The sequence below is a fragment of the Thamnophis elegans genome, chromosome 3 (assembly GCF_009769535.1).
Source record: "Thamnophis elegans isolate rThaEle1 chromosome 3, rThaEle1.pri, whole genome shotgun sequence".
Lineage (NCBI taxonomy): Eukaryota > Metazoa > Chordata > Lepidosauria > Squamata > Colubridae > Thamnophis > Thamnophis elegans.
Genome location: NC_045543.1, coordinates 52,775,267 through 52,797,433, shown reverse-complemented (window position 1 = coordinate 52,797,433; position 22,167 = coordinate 52,775,267). Strand labels below are relative to the sequence as shown.

The 22,167-nt window shown below is 39.6% G+C and overlaps 1 long non-coding RNA gene across 4 annotated transcripts in view; it reads right to left on the bottom strand.

Annotated features, from left to right (window-relative positions):
• LOC116505783 overlaps positions 1-12,842 on the bottom strand; it is a 51,291-nt gene extending 38,449 nt beyond the window's left edge. For 2 of the 4 annotated variants that reach the window (XR_004254968.1, XR_004254969.1), the window contains exon 1: positions 5,703-5,869. This is a non-coding gene — a long non-coding RNA (uncharacterized LOC116505783). Of the gene's footprint in view, positions 1-5,480; positions 5,523-5,702; positions 5,870-12,667 lie in introns of those variants that run through there. The other 2 variants (XR_004254970.1, XR_004254967.1) reach the window with 2 other exon arrangements.
• Positions 12,843-22,167: the final 9,325 nt, after the last annotated feature.

The window sequence follows — 22,167 nt, the reverse complement described above, 5'->3', positions numbered from 1 at the left end:
TACCAGGGTTGTGACACTAAAATATATATATATATATATATATATATATATATATATATATATATATATATATATATATATATATATATATATATATATATATATATATCCCCCAATAAAAACAGCAGCAATCATAATGTGAGTATGCAAATATGGTATCCAGCTGGCATCTTCTAGCAACATTGTGTCTTTGGTGAAATTATCTGGGGATGTAATGATTGTCACCCAATATATCCGGAAGGCACCAGATGGAGAATGGTTGATGGATGGTGGCCTAGGCAAGAAAAGATAAAAGAGAGGAAGCTGTATGCAGACTTTTTTTTCTTCCTCAGCAATCTTAATTTAGCTGCATAAAAGTTGAGCTGCTGTATTTTTAGTACTCTCTGGCTAACAGGCCTGGCGAATTGGTATTCAGTAGGTCATGAAGTGTCAGTCACAACTGAATGGCTGAACAATTACAGGGGAACCCGATAGAGGGAGGAGAAGACAGGTTAGTTATGTAAATACAGGTTACATGGGAGACAGATTACAAATACTTTAACATCGCAGTATGTTAAATATTTGCTTCTTGCCAACATTCCGACCAATTCGGATCAGATCAGACCTTAAATTTAAAAAAAACAACCCATATAAAATAAGTTAATAAATGTACATGTACATTACATGTACAAAAAACAAAGCCAGGGATACTTATATTGCAGAAAGTGTCAGAACAATTTTAGAGGAGAGAAGCACCCCAAAATTCAAGAAGTATTTTGTTTTGCTTTTCAAGCCCGTCTTTATCCCTCCATTTAAAAGCTTTATCAAATAAAGCTGTCTATGTTGAAAACCAGGATAGTATAATGATTAAGATACTGGATTAGAAGTGGAGCAACCAAGGTTGAAGTCAGTGGTGGGATTCAATTTTTTTACTATGGTTCTGTGGGTGTGGCTTGGTGGGCATGGCTTGGGGTGTGTGGCAGGGGAAGGATACTGTAAAATCGCCATTCCCTCCCTACACCAGGGGGAGGATACTGCAAAATCCCCAGTGGTGGGTTTCAAAAAAATTTAGAATCTATTCTGTAGGTGTGGCCTGTTTTGTGGGAGTGGCTTGGTGGTTATGTGACTGAGTGGGAATGGTTTGGCAGTTATGTGACTGGGTGGGAGTAGCTTGACAATCATGTGACTGGGTGGGAGTGGCCAAGTCAATGTCACTGAATTCTTTGCCCCAAAGAATGACCTACAAAAAGAAGATATAAAAAAGGAAATTTATTATTTTGTGTACTTACTACTTAAATAAGAATAAAATAAGTACGCAAAACAACAAAACAGCTACTTACAGAGGAAATATGGCTGTCCTTGCCAGTCTGACCACCTTACACACACTCTTCTAGCAGTCCCTCTGCCTCTTCCCTGTTCCCCAACATCCTACACCCTACCCCACCGCAGCCACTCACCAGTTCTTTCTTCTTCTGGTTCTTCTTCTGAGAACCTTTCGGCAGCATGGTGCAGATGGGCAGGGCAAGTGAAAGAGTGAACGAGGGGAGGGAGCGTTCTGGTACGGGCCCTCCTGACCAACGGGTATGGGAAGGCACAATAAATTTCACCATCTGTACCGGTCCGTACCGGTTGAAACCCACCCCTGCCCCATTCCCTCCCAATCAGCTGGGACTTGGGAGGCAGAGAATAGATGGGGGCGGGGCCAGTCAGAGGTGGCATTTACCGGTTCTCTGAACAAAAAATTTCCACTACCGGTTCTCCAGAACCGGTGAGAATCTCCTGAATACCACTTCTGGTTGAAGTCCATCTTCAGAATCATGGTTACTTTCTGGATAACACTGGGCCACTCCTCCCGATTGAACCAACAATTTCAGAGGATTGTTGGAGGGGGAAAAGTTGGAGGAGCACTTATGAATATATAGGGAGTCCTCAACTTACAACTACAACTGAGCCCAAAGTTTCCATTGCTAAGTGAGACAATTATTAAATGGGTTTTGCTCCATTTTACAGCCTTTCTTGCCACAGTTCTTAAATGAATAACTGCAGTTGTTCAGTTAATAAAACAGGTGCAATGTGAACCTGGCTTTCCTATTGATGTTACTTATTGGAAGATTGCATAAAGTGATCACAAGATCCCAGGACCACTGCAGATCAGAGATGGTATTCAGCAGTTGTGACCAGTTCTGGAGAACCAATAGCGGAAATTTTGTGTAGTTCAGAGAACTGGTAAATGCCACCTCTGACTGGCCCCGCCCCCATCTATTCTTTGCCTCATGAGTCCCAGCTGATCGGGAGGAAATGGGGATTTTGCAGTATCCTTCCACCAGGAGTGGGGTGGAAATGGGGAGTTTAGAGTATCATTCCTCTGGAATGGGTGGAAATGGAGATTTTGCAGTATCCTTCCCAGAGGTGAGTTGCTGCCAGTTTGGCCCAGATCAGCCAGACTGGTAGTAGCAGTAGTGGGAGGCTCCACCCACCAGGATGCTGCTGCATGTGCCCGAACCAGTAGTAAAAAAATTGGGAACACACCTCTCATTCTTCCCCCAGGAATGGGGAGGAAATGGGGATTTTGCAGTATCCTCCTGCCATGCCCACCAAGCCACGCCCACAGAACCGGTAGAAAGTTTTTTGGAATCCCACCACTGCTGCAGTTGCCTGAAATACCGGCCAGTTGCCATGTATTTCAGACATGGATTTTGATCATGTGACACTTATGACCATTGATGGTTTCAGAGGAAACGAGCATTTCTAAAGTATTTTCAAGTGGAATGGGAGACAGCTAATATCATCAATTATTACTTTTTTGCTTTAAGCTAGCAAAACAATTCCTACTGTAAATCCACTCTTTAAGCAGTGTAGGCATTTCAGGATTGAATGTGCATCTTTGCTCCATTCATCCAATCCATAAACTCATCTTCTCTCCCAATATTTCAAGACTGTTATGCTTCTGCTTTATTGGTAATTGGAATTCTGTTTCAAACTTTTTGCATAAAAATGAAAACGTATGGTTTTGATGGCTAGACAGAATATAGATAGAGTAATATTATGCAACTTTAGAGAGAGAGGTTATATGTTTGCTATGAAGAATAATGGAAGCCACCCTTTTGTTTTTTTAATTTTTTTTACTTTTATTTTTTTGCCCTTTTTGCTTTTTCTTTAATGTCTTCCCCCCTTCTTTATATTAAAGAGCAAATCCCCTTGTTTAATACTTTTTTAAAATAAAAATGTATTTAAGGACTGTTATTCTTCATTTTAAAGCAGCGCTGCCAAGCAGTATTCTAGCAACCCTCATTCAAAGTTGTATATCTGTGTATCTATATATTTATACACAAGTGCATTATATATCTGCATAGTAAAAGTAGACTGCTGTCAAACATCCAAATAAGCTGGGGCTAGAAATTCTGAGCCAACCACATTGCTTTTTCGGGTAAATTTCAAACTTCCCCATTTATTTTGCTAGTGCCATTCAGAAGCTGTAAAATAAATGATACATTTTCCCTATCATCTTAGTTTTTCCATTTTATTCCCACATGCAATGGCACCTTTGATTGTCTTCAAAGAGCGGGGGGAAAGAAGGCAAATACCAAAATTGATTAAGATGTGCGGTAGTTTGGCCTGGCTTGTCTGCTTTTAATAGGTGTGTGTCAGTGGTGGGATATGATTGGTATGCCCTGGTGCAGGCATATTGGTGCCTACTGGGCAATGTTCCCTCTAATTTTTTTTCAGTGTGTGTGGAAAAGTATAGTGTTTGAGCGGCACATTTTCATGTCTGAGCACCTGAATTTTTTTCACAGATGTTTCACAGAGCAATTGATTTATAGGATCTGAATTGGAATGGAGAAAAATGGTTTTGTGCATGAGTGTGTGTGTGTGTGTGTGTGTGTGTGTGTGTTTGAGTGAGCGAGGGATCCGGTAAGGGAACTGTGCCTATTTAGAAACGAAGGTAAATTATTGCAAACATGATCAGTCGAAGATAAGTATGGGGACAGGTTGGGCAGTAGAGAGAAAGTGATAAAAGAGTAGGAGAGAGAAAGAGAGGAAGAAAAAAGAGGGAAGAGAGACAGAAAGAGACAGAGAAGGAGAGAGAAAGTGACAGAAGAGTGGGAAAGAAGGAGAAAGAAAGACAAAGAGAAAGGATGAGACAGAAAGAGACAAAGAGGAGAGAGAAGGGAGAAGGAGAGAAGAAGTGACAGAAGAATGGAAAAGAAAGAGAGAAAGAGAAAAGAGATAAAGAGAAAGAGGATGAGAGAGACAGAGAGAGAAGAGAGGAAGAGGAAAGAGGAAGAGATAACATCTCATTTCAACCCTGAGGTGCAAATATTCTCTTTGATTGGTAATTTTATTTGTCCATTTACTATCCAATACTCTCAAAAGAATTTCCTTCTTTTTATTGAATTTATCACAATACCTTGAGAACAACTTTTTCAGCATAGCTTTACAACTATTTAAAATATATAGAAATTTAGGTCACGTTTTCAGAACATTAGTCTACTATTTATAAGTCACTAAGTCAAAGAAACAGAATTCAGAAAGTTGGCTTCCCTTTTTGTAATTGCCTATTGCCTGCTTAACTTTTTACCTACATTTCTGATAACTGATATTCACTGTTGACCCAAGAAGCCCATCATAGAAAGAAACCTTCCATATGAACTTTGTTTGGTTTCCATGGAATGAAGTCTTTTTCTCAACCATACAGTAGCATATTCTTTCTAAGGAGGATATAATCAAGATAGTCCATAATTGCCTACCAATCTAACAGTATAGCAATTGACAATCTCTTTATATTTCAACTCTAACTCTTTCAGTCTTAAAGGTTTGGTGAAGAGAAATCCAAAAATTCTTTTAAAGAGGAAAAAAAATGCTTGCACAATTGCATCCATGCAGACATGTATATATTATGCACAACACACAGAGAAACAAACTTAACAAAGTGCTAAGTCTGCCCACCAACTAACTCTCTCTCTCTCTAGAGGGAGGGAGGGAGGGAGGGAGGGAGAGAGAGAGAGAGAGAGAGAGAGAGAGAGAGGGAGTATCCCTCCTTCCTTCAGCCCAACACTCTCGCTGGCATCCCGGCCAGACGAGAGGGACTGCAGAGGGTCTCCTAGAGTCTAGGGCAGCGAGTCATTCGATGGGAAAGTTGCCTCTTGGTAGGAATGACCCAGATTGGCTTCCGCTTTCGATCTGCCGCCCAAAGACCGAACGGGGAAGCAAAGAGGCAGGAGAGACGAAGCAGGAGAGATGAAGCGGGAGCCAATCCGGGTCATTCCTTCCAAGAGGCAGCTTTCCCATCAAATGACTCACTGCCCTAGACTTGAGGAGACCCTCTGTAGTCCCTCTCATCTGGCCGGGATGCCAGCGAGAGTGTTGGGCTAAAGGAAGGAGAGATACTCTCTCTCTCTCTCTCTCTCCCTCCCTCCCTCTCTGGCAAATCTGAGCAGCTGCTGCTGGGAGCCCGTCCCATGCCTTCTCCCAACCCCACTCCCCTTCTCTGAGCTACTTACTTTCTGCCTTGTGGATCTAGAACTGATTGCTGTCTCCAGGCTGGCTCTCCTCTCCTATTATGGTGGAAGGCGCCTCACAAAAACCACTGCACGGCAGTTAGAAACTGCTGCACGGTGTTTTGTTGCCACGTGTGCGGCCACATGGTCGCGCAGCTTAGAGGGAACAGTGCTGCTGGGAGCACTTGGTATCGTTCCAGTATGGTGCCCGCCTGCCCTCCTTACCTGTATTTGAGCCGATTGGGGCTTATGTGCACAGAGTGTATGGCATCTGCGTGACGCTCCGCTGAGCAGCTGGAGTGACACAGAGCATCGTGGGCAGTAAGTACGCATGCGGGCGCTGTGCATGTTGTGGACGCCTGGCTCCACTGCACTGTACCGGTTGCACCGGGATCTGGAACCCACCACTGGTGTGTGTGTGTGTGTGTGTGTGTGTGTGTGTGTGTGTGAATAAATAAAGAGTATACACTATTAAGGCCCAGTAGCCACACTTCAAACATACATGCTCTGCCAGGGCTTTGCCTGTTTTGGAAACAGAGATTATCTTGGAAGAATGGTAAAAAAAAAAAATCCCTTTTCACAACGACAACAATTCTTCCTCTAGAGTGAAGTGACACTCGAGTGTATTTCTAATAAATTGCACACTTCACCACCATAGTATAGTGTCTAATTTTCCGTGACTGACTTATTTTCTTCAAACTTCTTGGAAAAATTGCTTTTCTGTTTCCCTCTTTCCTTCCACATGATATGTATTACTTCTGCAGCTAAGGGCAGACAGAGCTGTGAGCTGACTGCTAATAAATTATGAGATCTTTGTGATCATCCCCCAAATTCCATTAATGAGGTAATATGCATATGCAAGAAGCGCATCTTGTGAAAGGACTTCTGGAAAATGAGTTGAGTTGCCAACTTTTCAATTGGTCCCTTTAGCTATGTTTTTAGCCCTGGGGATGCATAAATTTCTCCAGACTGAAGACTCCCTTTAGACTTTGAATGATGTGCTAAGACTGCAAAGTTGATCAAAAGATGGAACAAGACAAGCAATAAATGCAATCAATAGTGTACTGTATTTGCATCTAATATTATTGTTTCCTTGTTACTAGTACTTTTCTGTAGTCAGTATTTTGATTTATGGACTTTCAGAGGGCAGATATATGCCACTATTTGAGAAAGTGATAAAAGCCAATACCTTGGGATTTCTCCATATCAAAGGTTTTTAAAAGGGTCAGGACTGGGTGGGACTTTGGACTTTGCTTGAGATGGAAAAAATGAAACTTTGATTTTGGGTTTTGCTGATTAGATAGGTTTGCTGTTATAGAAATAGCTATTTATTATTATGTAAAAGTACTTTTTACTCCTTTACCCTACACTTCTTTCCTTTTTCCTCCCCTACTGTCCCATTATTTTCATTTTTCTTTGTACAGGTAGTCCTTGATTCATGACAACAATTGAGTCTGAAATTTCTGTTGCTACGTGAGACAATTATTAAGTGAGTTTTGGGCCATTTTGCAAGGTTTTTTCCCAAAGTTGTTAAGTGAATCTGGCTTCACCATTGACTTTGCTTGTCAAAAGGTTGCAAAAGGGGATTGTGTGACCCCGGGATACTGCAACCGTCATAAATATGAGCCAGTTGGAAGCATCAAGATTTTGATTACTTGACCATGGGGATACTGCAATAGTCATTAGTGTGAAAAATCGTAAGTCATTTTTTCCCCAGCACTGTTGTAATTTAAACAGTTGTAAATCAAGGACTACCCCAGTGGTGAAATTCAATTTTTTTTTATTACCAGTTCTGTGGGTATGGCTTGTTGGGTGAGGCAGGGGAAGGATACTGCAAAATCTTCATTGCCTCCCCATTCCTGGGGAAAGGAAAATCTCCATTCCCCCCTGACTCCAGGGGAAGGCTACTGTAAAATCTCCATTCCCTCCCCACTCCTGGGGGAAGGATATTGCAAAAATCTCCATTTCCACCCCACTCTGGGGCGAGCCAGAGGTGGTATTTGCTGATTCTCCGAACTACACAAAATTTCCGCTACCGGTTCTCCAGAACCTGTCAGAACCTGCTGGATTTCACCCCTGGACTATCCATATTTCTGTATTTTATATTTTGATAAACTAACAAAAAATATTACAACTTAAAAATTGGGAGAGATCCATTTTGAGGAAAAAGCAGCTGGAAATGTTATACATATAATTGCTGTTCATCTCTTAATATTAGAGAAGCACTAGATATAGTATAGCTAAGGAATTTTAAATACAATGAAATACTCTGTAACACCACTTACGATTTCTCTGTGTCTCAGACTAACATGTCTTGCTACACTACACTGTTGCTTAAGACTATGCTTCAATGACAGCCCCATCTATAGTTGATCTGAATCATGATTTATTCAAGCCATATTTCTGGGCTTCTCCAGTACATGGATAATCAATTGATCAGGCCCAGAATTTGGCTGAGATTGTACATATTAGGATAAAATAGGCAAGTTCAGTGTGATAACACAGACATAACTGATCTGTACCTGTGGGGTCCACTGTAGGAAACAGCTCCAGAATTAACTTCCTAACTTCATTCTTAGCTATTTATTTCCACTAATATTTGTTTGTTTGCTTGTTTATTTGCTTTTTGATGTCACCCAATTGGAACTGAAGAAAAAAGAGCTGGAGACAAATTTAAAAGATGGTATATTTGTTTCAGTGTTTATATCCTCCCTCCCTTTCTCTTCAAGCTGTAACCAGTTTGCAAATAGTTGAGCAAACTGATTCAGCATTTTGGTGGGAGAAGATTGGAGATCTCCTTGAACTTTATATGGAGTGGCCCTGAAGGAATATCCAGAACCATAAGCTGATCTAGAATGCAGCAAAGTAGATAGTTGTAGGTATGGCATAATACACCTATGTATCTTATTCACTATTTCATGAGTTGCAATGGCTTCCAGACCTCACAAAAGCATCAAATAACTCATTATTTTTCAGTCTTTTATGTAAACCTGAAAAAAAGATATGGTTGCTTTCAAGAGTCAGCTTCTTAAAGTCAATGTGACTGTTAAAAAGTAGTAGTGCTTATTCAAGAATGGACATTAAAAGTAACAAACTTAGCAGAGATAGCTAAAATATCAGCATATCTCAAGGATCACTCAAATGAGAGATATAAACTGGAGTGGAGAAGATGGATTGACTATACTCAAAATAAATATGGGACTAAGAAATTCCAGATAGTTTATGACTGAAGAAACAAGAAATGATATAATCTGTTTAGACTTAGCCTAACAAAAAGGAATTAAAGCTCAAATGAAAGATCATACCAACTTTTTAAAAGTTTATTTTAGAACATCTTTGTTAAAGATTTATACCCTGTATTGGTTCTGGGAAGTTGGGGGGGGGGGAAGGTTGGGGAGGATGGGGTTTAGGTGGAGAGGGCAGGGGGCGAGGTAAACATTTGTAAAAGTTTTTTTTTTCTAAAATTTTCAATTAAAAAAGTAGTTGTGCCAATTTTTTAAAGCCTGAAAAATGATAAGCTGCTTTTCTGAACAGAGGGGTGTGCTTCATAAAGTCTGAACTGCTTCTTCTAGATCATTTTCAAAGCATGCACAGCCTTGCCAACTAAGCTGAACTCTTAATTTTCAAGGTCAGACAGGGTCTGGTTAAAGTAACCTAGTTCTGAATGTTAATAAAATGAAGGAGATCAATGTAGATTTTAGAAAGAGCCTGTATAGTCATACTCCACTCAGTATCAAGGATGCAGCTGGAGAGATAGTCAACAGTATTAAGCACCTGGGGGTGCAGATAACTAACAATCTGAATTGGTCTCTCTAAACGTCATCCTTGGTGAAGAGTGCAAAACAGAGTCTGCATTTTCTGCTTTGGATGAGGACAGCACATCTTTCTCCTGCCCTGGACACTTTTTACAGATGCACAAATTGAGAGCATTTTAACAAACTGCATCACTGTTTGGTTTGGTGACAGCAGTGCCTCAGATAGAAAGTCCATACAGAGAGTGGTAAGGACAGCCGAGAAGATTATAGGAAGCTCAATTCCTGTTATTCAGGATACTGCTTATAAGCACTATGTGCTTAGAGCTCAAAGCATTGTTAAGAGACCCCACACACCCACTTCACGGTCTGTTTCTGTTGCTCCCCTCTGAGAGAAGGTTTTGAAGTATTCCTAGCAGGACTACCAGATTCTGTAATAGTTTTGTTCCCTATGCCATCCATCTGGTAAACTCGCAAGATTCATTTTTTTTCACCATGTACATGTATACATCCGAACTAGAGTGTATTGTTTCTCTGTGTCATATAATACATGTGTGTATATGCATAATTTTGTATTTATTTATTTTGTCATGTTTATGTAGTGTATATTGGAGGTGGTGACCGTTTGAGAGCTGCATGCAACAGAATTTCATTTTAATGTATGCCAATTAGTGTACATTCAGAGTGATAATAAAGTTATTATAAGTTCTAAATTAGACAGCTGCTGACATTTGCTGAAATTAAAAATGTACATCTAGGGGAGATATATGGTTCAGAGCCTTCAGTCTCCTTTGGTCAGGCTGGTGGCTTGCAAACATTTAAGTGCCTGTTGATCCAGATATTCCCCGGATTTTCCTGTACCTAATCATCAGATAGCCAAACACTTTGAAATAGTTCTAAATTGCTTTTTAAGATTGTTACTGTATTGATTGTATTATTAAATTCATTCCTGATTATTAGTTAATATTATTTAACATTTTGGATGAAATGAAAATGATATTCACATTTTGAAAAACTGATCAAGCATAACAGCAGTTATTCAAAATGTGATTAAATTGGAAGTACAGATTAAAGAAACACTTTAAAAAAACCTTGGAAGAAGAAGTCAGAAGTCATTCTTTGTCCTGTATCAGTGGTGAGTTTCAAAAATTTTTGAAATCTTTTCTGTAGGTGTGGCCTGCTTTTCGGGTCCACTGGTGGAATCTCTTCTAACCGGTTCGGTAGATTTGACGAACCGGTTCTACCGAACTAGTGCAAACCTGTAGGAACCCACCTCTGTCCTGTGTATACTTTTGCTTTCGTTTCTTTTTCTTTATATCTGTCTGTACTTCTATTTCTCTTTTTCTTCTTTACCTTTTTTCCTGACTGTTAGTTTTACTTGTACATTTCATAAAATTTGGTGATTTTTTAATAGGGAAAAAAAGAAATATAAATAAAATAACACACACAAAAGCCACAGATGAAAATCTTTTACATAAAAACACATAAAAACACATTTGCCTATTAGCAGACTCCCAGCAAAAAAACCATGATGAAATTAATCCTGTCATGTCAGGACAGGATTCTAAAATGTGTTTGTTTAAAACAGGTTTGCTTCTCATTCAAACTATCCCGATGCAGTTTATAGTTAAAAACTGCAATTCCAATTTAAAACAGTAGCCTGAAACCATTTAAATTATTACAAAAGAAAAAGAATATGATCCAAAGTTACTAAATAAAATAAAGTTAAAACAGTATCACAAAATAAATAATAATAAAAGTGTATTATAAAAAATCCCAAAAGTTTTAACTCAGTGTTTCTCAACCTTAACCATTTTAAGATGTGTGGATCGCAACTCCCGGAATACCCCAGCCAGCATTGGTCAAGCACACTATAACTGGCATTCACAAACATGCCAAATCCCATGTAGGTTTTGTGGGCAAAGTGTGTGGTTACTCAACTGATTATTGAAAGAAATGGCAATGTTAACAAACATCAGGTCATATTTTTTAAGAGAATGATTCATCCTGGTTTGGAAGCATAGTTTAGAAAAGAGAAATTATCTAAGACTTTTGTAATCAGTCTGTTTAGAATAAAACCAACTGGCTTATAAAGAAGATCTGCAGCTCCTCCTATTCTGTCAGTCCCTCTTATTATGTCAGATACTGAATTATCTCCCAGTGATAATTAAATGTTTTATGAGTTAAGATGGCATTTTGTATTACAGTCTTTGCATCATCAAGATATATTTAACCATACCATCAATTGCCACAACTTTTTCAAGTAGTTCTGGGAATGGATCTGGCATATCTCCATCAAGGTCATCAACTTTACTCTCCATTCTCTACAAGTGCTCACAAAAACATGGAACTTAAATGTCATGATACAAAGTCCTGCTGGCAATAGCATGCTTAGACACACAAGTTGTGATTTCCTGCTGATCTGAGTTAGTAACAAAGGGAATATATTATCTAGTCCAAAATTATCATCTAGCCATTTCAAATGGAGTGTTCCTTACCATGGGTAGCACAGCTATGGATTTCCAAGAAGTGGAAATGGGTAGCACAGCTCACTTCTATCATTTCCAAGAAGTGAGTTTTGAATAGGCATGCAGCAGGGGTGGGATTCAAAAATTTGTACTACCGGTTCTTTGGGCATGGCTTTGTGGGCATGGCAAGGGAAAGATACTGCAAAATCCCCATACCCTCCCCACTCTCAAAATTTCTGCTACCGGTTTCCAGAGCCTGTCAGAACTGGTTGAATACCACCTCTGGCATACAGCAGATAGCTGAAACAGACAGGTTAGAAGGCTAGAGGAATGAAACTTCCCCTCCATGAAGTTTTTTTGGATCATATTCTGATCCCAGTTCTTGCTTTAGGGTAGCAACTAGGTTTTTCCTGTTGCCACCAGTCTTCCATGAAGTGCCTCAATTCCATCCCCAACTCTAGTATCTGAGAAAGATTAGGATCTCACACTGTGTACAGTTCTGGAAATTGAAAGATCCAAACCAAAATTTCTTAGCTGCTATCTCTTGACCTTGTCACATAGAGACATGACTAGAGAATTCAGTCCTTCCCTCCACCTATGGCAAATAAGCCAATCTCACAGGAGATGAGCAAAATCAAACTTTATTTGAAAAAAAAATCAAATGGCAAAAATTAAAAAAATATATGGAAAAATACCTTTTAATTGTAAATATTAAATAGAAACATTCAGTGTTACACAAACTGTAGGTCTCTCCAGTTCATGGAAAACATAGTGCCAGTTTAATTAGAAAAAGAAAAAGGAAATTTAGTTCTCCAGATAGACCATAAGATGGCAACAGATGGCTATAAAAAGAAAGTTCTCCATTCAAAGTGTTTGTATAGAGTCCAGAATAAAGATATGGAGGAAGTTTGAAATATTATCATGGCACACAAGAAGATTCTACAGGCAAAAGAATGTCAGTTGATCTTACCTGAACTACATTTCTCAAAGGTCCTGTGGGATGAGTCACTGATGGTTATTCTCACGTCCAATCTGCCCAGAGGCTGAGGTTAAAGTTGAGGCCACTCCCCTCTACTTCCTCTGCATGGCTCCAGTTTAATCGAAGGTCAATGTTCCAAAGAGAAACCTGGGAAGGAAGGGTATAGGAAAAACAACACCAAACCCCCCAGACCCTGACTGACCAAAAACCACTAACCTGGCTCAAGACCCTATGCTCTAACCAGTGCACTAACACAGGTGGGAAATGACTCATCCCACGGGACCTTTGAGAAATGCAGTTCAGCTAAGACCAACTGATATTCTCCAAAGTGGCCTGTGGGAGGAATCACTGATGGGACATACCAAAGCTAGATGTCCATGGGAGGGAATCATTGGGCCTGAGCCCCTTGAGTGTCCAGCACTCCCTGCAGTACCCTCCTACCGAAAGAGGTCTCAGATGAACCATAAGGTCCAGCCTGTAATGCCTGATGAAAGGCGAAGGCGAAGCCCAGGTGGCAGCCCTACAAATATCCTCGATGGGTGCCTGAGTAGACCAGGCTGCAGATGTGGCCGCGCTCCTGGTGGAGTGTGCCGTGATGCCAGCTGGCACCAGAAGCCTGCATGCCTCATATGCCCTCGTGATGGCTAGCCTGCATCTGCCAATGGTAGCTGGTAACACCCTTGCCACTAGGGTAGAAGGCTGGAAAGAGACGAAGAGTTCCTCTGACCTCCTGAAGGGAGAAGTGTGTTTCAGGTAAATACGCAGTGCCCTTCTCACGTCCAGGCGGTGACAGGACCATTCCCTTTCCATAGAGGGCGCCAGACAGAAGTCCATAAGAACCACCTCATGAGCCCTATGGAAAGGAGAGTAAATCTTAGGCAAGAAGGAAAAGTCAAGCCTGAACACAACCCTGTTGTCGTAAAAGGTGCACAGTTCTGCCCTAGATGACAGCGCATTGAGCTCGGATACAGGCCTGGCGGAAGTAATTGCCACCAGGAACACAATCTTAAGGGTTAGGAACTGAAGGCTCACCATCCTCAAAGGATCAAAGGGAGCCTCAATCAGTGCCTGAAGCACTGTGGGAAGGTCCCATGTAGGAAACTGGTGCACCACGGGGGGGGGGGCTAGGATTAGCAGCTGCTCTGAGAAACCTCTTAATGACTGGGTGCTGTGCTAGGAAGCGAGAGCCCACCTCCTGAGGACTGGGGCCAATGCCGAAACCTGTCTCTGAGAGTATTGGGGGCTAGATCCTTCTCCGGGCCATCCTGGAGGAACTCCGGCACCTATGGTGCCAACGCCGACACCGGATCCATTTGTGCGGACCGACACCAGGACACAGAGGAGGACCAGGTCACATTATAAATGTAGGGTAGCCTGAGGAGAGCTGTAAAAGGAGTGCTGATCCTCACGCTCCAGCCATGTGCATCTCCAAAATGGGCGTTCTCTCCAAAATGGTGACCACCAACCACCCGTTCTGATGCCCGAGCGAGCCCCGACCAACCACTCCTCCAGGAGCCTCTTCCATGCTGGTGCCCCTCTCCAATGTAAAGGGGGGGGTCGCAGCTCTCAGCGCCCCATGGTACACGGCCCAGAGCCCTCCTGTGACCACCCAGTGACTTGGGGGCTCACACACACACACACACACACACACACACACACACAGCAATAAAGCTCAGCTTTTGCACAAACACAGAGACAGAGACCGTTCATCCTCCCGGAGGCTCGAAAAAAGCCTCTGGAGCCCAGGGAGTGTTTAAAAATGGACCTCCCGGAAGTTCCGGGAGCCTCCAGAGACTCCAGAGCCCAGGGAGGGCAAAAACACCCCACCCACCATGGTGCAGGAGGCCTACTAGGCCACACCCACTATGGCCATGCCCACCCCACAACCTGACGGAGAACCCGTTGCTAAAATTTTTGAAGCCCACCCCTGCTAACTATTCTTTCCAGACAAAGCAAAAAAAGTGGGATTGTCAAAATGTCTCTCTTTATGTGTATCAAAATAAACATGCATGCACACATACATGCTTATCTTCACATGTCTGCTGGGAATTGTATGCTTTGTAATCCATCACAACTGGAAGATACTAGGCTGGTCTATCAATACAGTTCTTGACTTACAACCACAATTGAACCAAGATTTCTATTGCCAAGTATGACAGTTAAGTGAATTTTGCCCCATTTTACGACCTGTAGCTCTTCAGTGAATCACTACAATTGTTATCAACATGGTTGTTAACTGAATCTGGCTTTAACAGTCACAAAAGATGACCACGTGACCCTGGGACATTGCAACTGTCATAAATATGAATCAACTGCCATGTCTGAATTTTCATCATGTGACCATGGGGATGCTGCAATGGTCATAACTGTGAAAAATGGTTATGTCACTTTTTTCAGTGCCATTGTAGCTTCAAACATGCCACTATAGCTACAGTTGAACTGTTCAACTGTAAATTGAGGACTATCTGTACAGTATTAATAATAAATAGTTCAACATTTGAACCTGGAAAAGGCGGGACTTGACGTCGTGACGGCATAACATGCAATCTTGGAACTTCAGGATTGCTGTCGATATCTCTGCTTCTGGACGGTCCTTTTGGACCTAAACCATCCCATAGAGACTGTGATAGAGAAGGGCACATCTTGCTGATCTCAGGGACATCACAAAGTCCCTGATTGATCCAGGAGAAGCCCTTTTTTCCAGTGAAAGAGAAGCAGCCATTGAAGCTGCACAAAGTTGTGACAGCCCCTGAACGGAAGAAAAGCAGGAGAGAGAGTGTGTCGAAATGGTGAGATAAATTTTAATATTAGAGAAGAAAACACCCAAAAAGACTTAGAGTAAAATTAAAATTGAAGACAGAAAAGAGCAAGCGGCGAATTAAGCCTGGATTAAAATCAATGTGTTATCTTTCTTTCTTTAATTTCATTTTTTTTAATGGATGGAATTTTTACAAATGCCTCTTACTTTTTAAATCGGACTGGTCTTTTTTTCCTTCTTCTTCTATTTTTCCCAATTTTTTGCATTGTGGATCAAGAATCTCTTTTTTTTCAATGCTCGGCTGGATCATACCTTTTAAGCATTTTTTTTCTTTTCTCAATTTCAGAACTTAAAGAGACGGGTAAAAACAGAGGAAAAAGAAGTAACACTGCCACCTAGAGGCTGGAGGCTTGAAAACATCTTATATCTCAAGGTCTCTGACATTGTTTATTGAATGGGACAGTGGGAACAGCACGGTTTGTTTATGCAGGTCCTCTTTTGGAGTACTATCAGTAGCTGGACTGGAGTAAAAAGAAAGCCTTGACTTGAAAGATTACAGTGAATCTGTTTGAAACCTAGCAAAAAGCCTTGGGTGTCTTAGTGGCAGTGTTTACAACTTGGAAAAATGGTGCAACATGAAGAAGAAAAGGAATTAACGTTACAAATTATGCTAGAAATTCAAAAACTACAAATAAGTACAGAAAACATTGAAAAGAGATGTGAGATTATAGAACAAATAACAGAAAGAATGGAGGGAAGATTTGAGAATATTTTCAAAACTATGATGAAATTTGAGGATAGAGTTCAAAAAATTGAAGGAAAATATGAACAGTGATAAGAAAATTATTGACATTGAAAGTAAATCGAGCATGGAGGAAAATGATAGGAGTGGAAAATTGAAAGGAGAGATTGACAAACTGGAACTCTATCTCAGACTTCAAAATATGGAAGAAGAAAAGGGAAGAAATCTGGCAGAAATAATGAGAAAAACTTTGACAGAAGCACCAGTGATAACTAAAGGCAAGCTGATGGAAGGAACAGATGGAGGGTTTCAAATCTTTACAAGATACAGGTGAAACTCAAAAAATTAGAATATTGTTCAAAAGTTCATTTATTTCAGTAATACAACTTAAAAGGTGAAACTAATATATGAGATAGACTCATTACATGCAAAGCAAGATAATTCAAGCCGTGATTTATTGCAATGATTATGACTTACAGCTCATGAAAACCCCAAATCCACAATCTCAGAAAATTAGAATATTGTGAAAAGGTGCAATTTTCTAGGCTCAAAGTATCCCACTCTAATCAGCTAATTAAGCCATAACACCTGCAAAGGGTTCCTGGGCCTTTAAATGGTCTCTCAGTCTGGTTCAGTAAGAATCACAATCATGGGAAAGACTGCTGACCTGACAGTTGTGCAGAAAACCATCATTGACACCCTCCATAAGGATGGAAAGCCTCAAAAGATCATTGCAAAAGAAGGTGGATGTTTCCAAAGTGCTGTATCAAAGCAAATTAATAGAAAGTTATGTGGAAGGGAAAAGTGTGGAAGAAAAAGGTGCACAAGCAGCCGAGATGACCGCAGCCTGGAGTGGATTGTAAGGAAAAGGCCATTTGAAAGTGTTGGGGACTTTCACAAGGAGTGGACTGAAGCTGGAGTCAGTGCATCAAGAGCCACCACACACAGACGGATCCTGGACATGGGCTTCAAATGTCGTATTCCTCTTGTCAAGCAGCTCCTGAACAACAAACATCAGAAGCGTCTTACCTGGGCTAAAGAAAAACAGAACTGGTTTGTTGTTCAATGGTCCAAAGTCCTCTTTTCTGATGAGAGCAACTTTTGCATCTCATTTGGAAACCAAGGACCCAGAGTATGGAGGAAGAATGGAGAAGCACACACTGCAAGATGCTTGAAGTCCAGTGTGAAGTTTCCACAGTCTGTGTTGATTTGGGGAGCCGTGTCATCTGTTGGTGTTGGTCCACTGTGCTTCATTAAGTCCAGGGTCAATGCAGCCGTCTACCAGGAGATTTTAGAGCATTTCATGCTTCCTTCCGCAGACAAGCTTTATGGGGATGCTGACTTCATTTTCCAGCAGGACTTGGCACCTGCCCACACTGCCAAAAGCACCAAAACCTGGTTCAATGACTGTGCGATTACTGTGCTTGATTGGCCAGCAAACTCACCTGACCTGAACCCCATAGAGAATCTATGGGGCATTGCCAAGAGAAAGATGAGACCAAACAATGCAGAAGAGCTGAAGACCGCTATTGAAGCATCCTGGTTTTCCATAACACCTCAGCAGTGCCACGCCGCATTGAGGCAGAAATTGCTGAAAAAGGGGCCCAAACCAAGTACTGAGTACATATGCATGAGTCTATCTCATATATTAGTTTCACCTTTTAAGTTGCATTACTGAAATAAATGAACTTTTACACGATATTCTAATTTTTCGAATTTCACTTGTATGCAATGAATAACAAGTTGCCAAGAGAAGTCCACATAAGTCTTTTCAAGAAAATGGGAAGAAGGCGGGGCTTAGCAGTGAGAAGACGGAGTTTCAGGCTATTCCTGAAATTCCCCTATTCCGAAGGAATTTTGGACGGGTCGTTTTCGATCCTAGCTGTTCCAAAGAGACAGTGAAGGTTTGGGGAGATCCAGTGACCTCAGAGATGTTCGCAGGTCTCGGGGGGGGCTCGGAATTCAACCCCTTTTGCCAACTCCTTCTGGATTAGCTGTATGCTAACCGAAACTGCAGGTAGCCCCTAAGAATGGTAGAAGTGATTTCAACTGGTAAGCTGATTTTATTACTCAAAGAGAGACGGTCCGCACTAAAATCTAAGCTAATTGAAACCAAAGAACAGAAGAATCTAGCGGCGAATTGGTTTTTTTTTTTAATGGATTTATGGCCGGTGGTTACCCTATTTCTTAGATGTTTCAAAGATCTACTTTAATACTTTCTCTGACTCTCTTTAAGTGGGCTGTAAATTAACCTACTATAAATTGGCTTTTTACGATCTGACACTTTTATTGCTTGACTGTGTTGGTCTAAGATCAGATAAGATTGCACAGCTTCCAGCGTGTTCTTACTTGCAAATATTTTAGACTCCGTCACAACATGGCGTCGATACATACTCCGAAAAGTTCGTTTCAGATGTTTTTTTTCTGCATTTCAAAAGCTGTTTGACTCATATGAAAGATTTGGAAAAAAATTGGACCATTTGATATTAAAATTTGAAGGAAAAAGTGAGAACGTTGAATGTTTGAATGCTCCTGAAATACAAACGAAGAAGGTGAGAAATGAAGCTTCTCAACTTGCTGACACGCAGGGCGTCTGGGTTATTTCAGAGGGACAAAGAGATGCAGCCTTACAGAAGATTTATTTTAAAAGACAGAGCGCAGAAGGAATGAGAAGCATTAAAGAATCTACACTTTATGAAACATCATTTGCAGAATTTATAATTCCACCCTTGAGAATTAAAAACAAATTGAAAAGTTTAACAAGCCTGGGACAACGTTATTATTTCATCAGAGGCATCCTGAGTAAAAAGGTGCGAAGATATCCCTCTTTGACTTGCTTATAAAAACATTTGGTAAATCTGTTCTACGAAAGCCATTAGGATTGAGAAGGTTTTGTTATTAGAGAGACATAGGCTGATAGATGGAAGAATACAATTTGAAACTAGCTAAATCTAATTACTCTTATTTGTAATAGATATAGCTGAATAATAATTGATATTGATAGTAATGTATATAATGTGGAGTTGATATGATAAATAATAATTGGATATGAGAAGGGAAGGTTGGAAATATTTTTAGACCATATACAAAGGTTATTAATCACAATAATTGTTACTATTAAAAAATAAAATAAAATATATACAGTTAAATGTTAACTAATATGGGGAAAATGTTACTGGTGTGGGCATGTATTGTTTAAGAAACAAAAATTATTATTACCATTATCTTTTTTTTAAATAATAATTATAGTCAAATGAAAATGGATATATGATGATGGTGACATGTACGAATATTTGAGTTAAAATGCTCGAGCTAACATGAACTATGTTTCTTGACTGTGGAAGAGATGCGCAAAAGTCTATTTGTAACCAACTGATACACTTTCTATAGCATGTAAAGAAGGATGTTGTATTTGTTTTAAATCAAAAATTAAAAAAACTTTAATTAAAAAAAAAGAAAACAATTAGAATACAAATGCTACAAATGGCAAAAGATATAGGACTACACTACTACTGGAAGGATACAGGATGATGAAATGAAATGTCATAATAAAAATTAAGTTAAACTTAGTTAAATTTTGAGTATTATGTATAAGACAAAATAATAATAGTTTATAGTCAAATACATGATTACAAATGATAATAATGCATAGATATACATTAGATTGATAATATGGAATTTTATATAAATTGTAAGTGAGGACTATGGAGATGATGTTGAAAAGCTTTGTCATAAAAGATAAATAATTCTATATAGAATAGAATATAAAGATGTAATATTACTGGATGATTTCAGGATGATGTAATGAAATGCCATAATATAACTTTATTTTAAACTTAGAATATTTCACATAAAAAGAATGTAATAATAGCTATAGTCAATGAATGTTTAATAATCATAATAATTGTATACATATATGCTAGATTGATGATGCGAGACTTTATGTAAATTGCAAGTGAAAACTATTGTGAGGAGGCACAAAAGCTTGGTAACCAATCGACACACTGTAGGAAATTCGAGGATGGTTTTTATACTTTGTGTGTGTCTGTGTTTGTTTTATGGTTGTTTAAAAATAAAATTTTTAAAACAAACAAACATTTGAACCTGCAACTGGTTGAACAACTTGAGTTTGGCAATCTTTATAGGGTTGGTTATTAGTAATCAGATAATATCTAAAGGACTCATCAGTTCCTAACAACCATGTTAATTAAATGCAAGGAATAATACAGAGATGGTTGAATTGTTCAGAAATTTCAATGGCCCTTGAAAATCTGATGGAATATAAACTGCTTTTCAGATGGCTGACCTTCAGAATCTTCTCCTACACATGCACAAATAAATCATGTTTTCACAAAGAAAGGTAATAAGTCTTCAGTAGCTTTTAAAGGAAACCTTTGTTCCTATCTTGCGGGGAGGAATTGTTTTATATTGTTTTGTAGACAGTAGCTGCAAGGCATAAAATGACCCTTGAATGTTCCCTGTGTTATAAAAAGATCTCTGAAAATTAAAAGAAACCGGGGAGAATATTAACCTATATTAGATCCTTCATTCTTACTATGCTAATAAGTTACTACTAGTATGTGAGAGTTGATTCAGTTGGGAGGGAATAATTGCAATATATCCATCAATCATTAGATTCTGAGGTATCTGACTTAGACTGCATTATTTGAGTCATTGCTTCATTTTACATCATTCATCATTTTACACCATTTTAGCATTGGAAAGTTATCTATCTATCTATCTATCTATCTATCTATCTATCTATCTATCTATCACCTAAGCATTCTTTTCTGCATTCATTAAAATTGATGTCAGTTGTTCTAGAGAGTCTGTTAGATTGCAAGAGCAGAAGATTGATCTATACCTGTCAATATATATGCAGATTAATCTGAGCAGCTAGATTTAAAAAAAAAACTTTCTGTGCATTGCAACTACGATAATAGAGGCTTTGTGAAGGGAAAATATGTTTTCATGTTTTCATTTGCAGGGTGACTTGCTACAACTCTGGCGATTGAAGTTAAGCTGTGTGTCTCTGGGAGTATCTGGCAAGCTTGGGTAAACAGATGAAGGCATGCTAGTTAATTTTATACACTGGCACTTATTTTAAGCTGTTCACCCTGCTATGCAAGTTGTCAAAAAAGCACTGTGGCATTTAGCTGCTGTTCATGTTTTCATAAGGACAATAACATTCAGATCTGTTAATAGATGGTTTACAATCTTCCACACACAGAGACACACATTGTATATCTCTGCACTTTTAGGAAGCCTATTTACCAGATACTCTACAAATACAAAATCTTTAGAAAAGTCCTATATCAATACTGAAGAAAGAAGAGAAACATTTCCTATTGAATACATGCCTGGATGGAGTCACCGAAGCAGTAGGCATCAGCTTAAATGGACTCCAGAGGATGGTAGAGGACAGGAAGGCCTGGAGGAACATTGTCCATGGGGCCGCAAAGGGTCTGACATGACTTTGCAACTAACAACACCTATTTAAGATACCTTACGGGATAAAGGAAGAATGAGGAGAAGGGATAAACATGTGATGCTTTTCATCAGGAATTTCACTTATCTATTGTCCTTCCCTGAAATCCTTCAGTTTCTTCTTGGAACAGATACTTTCAGACTGGTAGACATTTTTCATTGTTAGTCTAATTCTGGTGGCCACATCGGAGTTAGTGGAACTTCCTAAATAATGCTATTCATGTTACTGAGCAAAGAGAAAATATGTAGTTAAGCCAGCAGACAATGTTAAAATCAAGCATGGCAAATATTTAATGACAAACTTTTCTGATCTCTTACATTTGAAATATTTAGTTCAGAATTAATTCTAAAATAGTTATGCGGACACAATATCACACTTCCTTCCCATATTTCACTAGTAATGGAACTTTATCTCCTAGAGGAAATTTTATTATTATTGAGAAAGTTTTCTTAAAGGAGGAGTTCATTGACCAGATGAAATATTATGCTGTACTGGAACTACTT